Source organism: Delphinus delphis, chromosome 17 (assembly GCF_949987515.2).
Source record: "Delphinus delphis chromosome 17, mDelDel1.2, whole genome shotgun sequence".
In the NCBI taxonomy this organism is placed as follows: Eukaryota; Metazoa; Chordata; class Mammalia; order Artiodactyla; family Delphinidae; genus Delphinus; species Delphinus delphis.
In genome coordinates, this window is record NC_082699.1 from 9,508,368 (window position 1) to 9,514,989 (window position 6,622).

Genomic DNA, 6,622 nt, shown 5'->3' on the forward strand with positions numbered 1-6,622 from the left:
GAACCACCACTTCACGTCTTGGTGGCGGGCTCGCCGCGGAGCCCTTCTCCCTACCCCTTCCGCTTCACACCGACTCCTCACCTCAAACTGTGTTACAACAGTGGTTTCCAAAATACATATCCCAAAATGGCACCTTCACCGACTCACTGCTTTTCCCCTTCCTCCCAATCCAGGCAAAGTCTTCTCAGTTCTTGGCACTTTACTCTGTTAGTGACATATACCAATAAATGACTAGTAAGTGCCAAAAACAAATCTTTCTAAACACTCTATACTTCCTCTGTTATGCTTCACCACCATGTCTAGTCCCTCAACAGAGAGTCCAGAATCCTTATGTGACCTCATCTAAGTGATCCTGGGTAATGAAGACGGAGCAGGAAAGTGATGTGGAAGCCAGAAAGGTCGTTAAATTGGTCTTTTTCTTGATCTCTGCCCTATCCCAGAGTTGACCTGTTTCCCCAAGGGGGAACCCATGAGACGAATTATTATTGAATATATAGTATGCGACAGGTAAATACTAGAATCGCACAAATAAAACCAAATCTTTGCCTTTAAGATGTCCAGTGGCAGGTGAGAGAGACTGCCATTTCATTCATGAAAAGAATAGTTATTAAGCAGCTTCTGTGTCCAGAACTTGTTCCAGGTACCGAGGGTCCACCAGCAAACAAAACAGACAAAACCCTCGTCTTGGGGGCTTTGATTCTTGTGGAGGGAGATAGACAAGGAATGAGATAAACAGGCAATAAAAGAGAATATGAGAGGTGGTGATAAGTGCTCTGGGAAAACATAAAGCTGTGAAGAAGGATAGCACCTACAGTGATGTTTGAATCAACACCTGCAAGGGGTGAGTAGGCTGGACCAGGGATAGCCTGGACTAGGGATGGGGGGCGGGGTGGGGGGGACGGGTGGAGCAGGCTTGGGAAGCCAGCGGAATAAATCATCAGAATCCAGTAAATAAGCTGTGGTACTTACTTAAATGAGGGCTAGAGATTCCAAGCTTTGATTTTTACTTGGAGTGAGATGGAAAGCTATTGGAGTAAAGGCTTACAATTCAACATGAAAACTGTCATGAAAGAGGCAGAGAGAAAGTGCTGTAGAGAACACAGAGGAAGCCTTCCTGACTCTGCCTAGGAGATCTGGGAAGGCTTCATGAAGAGGGGACATTTGCTTGGGCTTAGTGGACGCATTGGGAAAGTATGCCAGGTGAGGGCGAGAGGGGGAGATCAGGAAGAAAGTACTAGCCAAAAGGTGTAGACTGTGCAAAGCCTTACTTGGAGCTCTGACTAATGAAAACTACAAGGGAAGCCAGTCTTTTCTAGTAGAAGAAAGAGTATACATAGCATATTTTCTTCTCTTTCAATTTTTTTAACACATTTTTCTACTTGTTCTTAGTAATTAGCATCTGCTATTTTGAAATAGGGCAGGAAGTTTAGTGAGGGGGACTTCCCTGGCAGTCCAGTGGTTAAGACTCCATGCTCCCAATGAAGGGGGCGTGGGTTCGATCCCTGGTCGGGGAACTAAGATCTTGCAAGCCATTCAGCGTGGCCAAAAAAAAAAAAAAAAAATGTTCAGTGAGAGGTCATGGACATAGCTATAGTATCATGGCTATAACATCCTTTTGTGGAAGTGAGCTATATGGGGTATGGAGTCCAATTTGTTTAGGTCTGCACTGGTAAAACTCTTATAAGATAAGCACAAAAGAAGGTTTATTGATTGATTTAGATTGATAAACATTAAACTCAGTGAAAATGGAACCAACATGGAGCCCAGATGGCTGTGAGAGACAGCTCCTAATAGCCAAGAGGTACAGTGGTAGCGGGGCATATCTGTGACCAAAATGTGAAGCAGTTCCAGTGCCTACAGTTAGTACCATTGAAGAAAGAGGAAAAGAGAAAGAAAAATAGATGGAGAAGTGGTAGAGTAGACTCCTACAGGAAATCTTGATTACTTTCTTTTTATAGATCTTTATTGGAGTATAATTGCTTCACAGTACTGTGTTAGTTTCTGTTGTACAACACTGTGAATCAGACATATGCATATGTATATCCCCATATCCCCTCCTTCTTTCGTCTCCCTCCCACCCTCCCTATCCTACCCCTCTAGGTGGTCACAAAGCACCAAGTGGATCTCCCTGTGCTATGTTGCTTCTTCCCACTAGCTATCTATTTTACATTTGATAGTGTATATATGTTGCTGCTACTCTCACTTCACCCCAGCTTCCCCCACCCCCCTCCGTGTCCTCAAGTCCATTCTCTATGTCTACATCTTTATTCCTGCCCTGCCACTAGGTTCATCAGTACCATTTTTTTTTTTTAGATTCCATATATATGTGTTAGCATACGGTATTTGTTTTTCTCTTTCTGACTTACTTCACTCTGTATACAAATAACTCAATTTCGTTTCTTTTTATGGATGAGTAATATTCCATTGTATATATGTGCCACATCTTCTTTATCCATTCATCTGTCGATGGACACTTAGGTTGCTTCCATGTCCTGGCTATTGTAAATAGTGCTGCAATGAACATTGGGGTGCACGTGTCTTTTTGAATTATGGTTTTCTCAGGGTATATGCCCAGTAGTGGGACTGCTGGGTCATATGGTTGTTCTATTTTTAGGTTTTTAAGGAACCTCCATACTGTTCTCCAAAGTGGTTGTATCAACTTACATTCCCACCAATAGTGCAAGAGGGTTCCCTTTTCACCACACCCTTTCCAGCATTTGTTTTTTCTAGATTTTTTGATAATGACCACTCTGACTGGTGTGAGGTGATACCTCATTGTAGTTTTGATTTGCAGTTTTCTAATAATTAGTGATGTTGAGCATCTTTTCATGTGCCTCTTGGCCATCTGTATGTCTTCTTTGGTGAAATGTCTATTGCAATCTTGAGAAAGAAAAACGGAGCTGGAGGAATCAGGCTCCCTGACTTCAAACTATACCACAAAGCTACAGTAATCAAGACAGTATGGTACTGGCACAAAAACAGAAATATAGATCAATGGTATAAGATAGAAAGCCCAGAGATAGACCCACACACATATGGTCACCTAATTTACGACAAAAGAGGCAAGAACATACAATGGAGAAAAGACAGCCTCTTCAATAAGTGGTGCTGGGAAAACTGGACAGCTACATGTAAAAGAATGAAATTAGAACACTATCTAACACCATACACAAAAATAAACTCCGAATGGATTAAAGACCTAAATGTAAGACCAGACACTATAAAACTCTTAGAGGAAAACATAGGCAGAACACTCTATGACATAAATCACAGCAAGATCTTTTTTGACCCACCTCCTAGAGTAATGAAAATAAAAACAAAAATAAACAAATGGGACCTAATTAAACTTAAAACCTTTTGCACAGCAAAGGAAACCATAAACAAGATGAAAAGACAGCCCTCAGAATGGGAGAAAATATTTACAAATGAAACAACAGACAAAGGATTAATCTCCAAAATATACAAACAGCTCAAGGAGCTCAATATCAAAAAAACAAACAATCCAATCCAAAAATGGGCAGAAGACCTAAACAGACAGTTTTGCTAAGTAATGCAGACCATCCTTCTGTCTTTCAACAATGTATCTTAGATCTGAAAAAGCATTTTAGAATTCCTGGCATGAGTTTTCTGGAGATGTTACTCACTCTTTGTTTTGAAGTGTCTTCGCTCATATGTTGCTCTGGCAAGCTCACCTGCTTCCTGCACATACATCCAGGCCTCTGATACAAAGATTCCAGAGGGGTTTCTGGAACTAGTGGCATAAGGAAATGAAAACAAAAAATGGAAGGAAAATTAGTTAATATTTGTACAACTAACTTACAGTTTACTCTGAAATTATTTAGCAACTATTTATTAACATGTAATAATTCATAAGTATACCAATTATTTTACTTTCAGCTTCATAAGAAAGACATAAATACTATTTATTATCATTAAGAGATAACTTCCAAAAACGTACAATTATGACTCTCATACAGATATAAAAATGAACGTGTGTTAAGGATTTTTTATTTAACTTGTAAGCAGGGAACCAGGCAGATGTTATGAGGCTCAAAGGAGAAATCAAAATAGCACACATTTACATGGAATAAAGGATGTTGAAATGAATGTGCAAATGGAGACAAAACTAACTTCTTCCACCGTGAAGGAAGGAGGCCAATTGAAACTCTACCAGGTAGGGCAGAATTTGCATGCTTTTAGGTAGCTGTCATTGCCATCAGTGAGCTATAATTTATGGTGTTGTGAAATAGAATCAGATAATTCAGAGGGAGTGCTCTGGAGTCCATACAGTGCACAGCTTTCCCCTGAAGCACAATTTTATCCTACATCACTTGGGATGATGTAAATTTATTTAAAAAAATTTTAAAGTAATGTTTATGGTGGAAAATTTTAAACAGAAAGAGACTACTAGTGAACACTAATGAACAGGCTGCTGCAGCAATGAACGAGATTTTGCCAGTCTTGTTTTATCGGTCTCCTCTGCTTTTGTTTATTTATTGATTGATATTTTTGGTTGCATTGGGTCTTTGTTGCTGCACGCGGGCTTTCTCTAGTTGTGGCGAGCAGGGGCTGAGCAGCCTCAGTAGTTGTGGCGCACAGGATTAGTTGCTTCACGGCATGTGGGATCTTCCCGGACCAGGGCTCGAATCCGTGTCCCTTGCATTGGCAGGTGGGTTCTTAATCATTGCACCACCAGGGCAGCCCTCCTCTGCTTTTTTAATAAACTGTAACATTTTAAAGGATCATTTTCCTGGTAAATACTTAAATGTGCATTTTTTTTCTATTATATTATCAAAATACCATTTTTCACACCTAAAAAAATTAGCAACAATTCCCCAATATCATCTAATACCCGGTCTATATTCAAATTCCCCTGCTTGTCTCAAAAATATCCCTTTTAATCTATTCAAATTAGGATACACCTAAATGCACACACTTCATTTGGTTGGTTGGCCTAAGTGTAAAAAGTAGCTCTCCTCTTTTTTTAAAAAAAATTAAATACTTCGTTGGAGTAACCAGGTCAATATTCCTTAGGATTTACCACATTCTAGATGTGGTGGGTTGCTTTTTTGTGGTATCATTGGATTGTTCCTCTTTCCCCTGCATTTCTTATGATAAGTGTTAGGTGAGTCCATGCGGGTTGTGAAAGAATTCACAGAAGTATTAACAAGGGAAGAAAAGAAAGTTTGTATTCACTTTCCAAGGGAGGAAAGGGGCCAGACGCACAGAGTGGCGTTGACCCCAAATGGTGGGGCTTTGAGTCTTTTATTGGGTTTCAGAGAGCAAGGTGCAGCAAGGAGGGGTGGTTCACATCTGTTCTGGTCCACAGCTGTATCTGCGCTGGCTGTGCTTCTACAGGATGTGCTGAGAATCTGTAACTTTTTGTCTTCAGTAATTTTCCAGTCCTTAGATGTCTGAAAGAGACTTGATAGTGGCCCTTGACAGACGCTACTCTATTCTGAACAGTGTTAGTTGGGTTTACAATAAGTAGATCTAGATGTTTGATTAGATTTAGGTAGTCTTACTCCGGGAAGACTATTTCATGAGGTGACTCTTCCTTGGATCCTTGCGTCTTCTTTGCATAATATCCACGTGGTCCATTTGGCTTACGGTGCTGCTTGATTAGCTGGTTTACATGCTGTCACCCCAATCCATCCATTTGAAAGTTTTCCATTTCCCTTTTACCCAGTGGTTTTGCATTTGCTGATGACAATCTGTGCTTAGGCCCATTACTTTATTAGGGATTGCAAAATGGTCATTTTCTATCTTACCATTCTCTCCTAATTTATTAGAAAGAATCTTTCTGGGAAATAGGAGCTTGCCGTTTTCAACTATTTCGTTAACTTGAAATTTAGTTTTTATGGGAAAGGTAAGATAAATGCTTGACTGTTCTCATTAACTGGTTGGCAATATTTACTAAAGCTGAAAATATTCATGCCTTATGACCAGCACTTTCACTCTATGTATATGCACATATATTCATATGTATAACATGGGTGTAACAAAATGTGTCTATATATGTAGAATACATATATTCAACAAAGAGTACCATATGTTCAACAAAAAAAAATGTAAAAAAAATGTTTGTAGGAGCTCTATTTGTTGTATCCCAAGTTGGAAGCAATGAAACTGTGGACTTAAAAAATTATTCACAACCTAAAATTTGAGAGTTATATTTCATTTGGAGGGAATTTTTAGGACAGCAAGCCCAGGAGGCAGCATCTCAAGTAACCCGGAGAAAACTCTCCGAGGAGACAAGGCGACTGGGGAGTCAGGTTATACAGAAGTTTTGCAACAAAGGGCAGGTCGTTGGGAACATCAAAAGATTGTTGTAAATTAAAGAAAACCAGATATCCCAAGTTTAGGAATTTAGCGCTTTTCTATGTATGGGAAGACGCAAGAGTCTGGTCTCACTGAAATTCTTCCTTTGATATGCACCTCAGCTATCTGGGGTCAGTATCCTGTATTTTCACATCCTAGGTTTCCTCAGGGCTCGCTGTAGGGAGTGGCTGCAGTCTGATGGCTGCTAGATGGCACGTATTCTTTCCTTCCGAAGTTTCCTCAGAGCTCACAGACTCACGTTGGAGGGCTGCAATTGCTGATGACTGTGAAATCCTTTGCT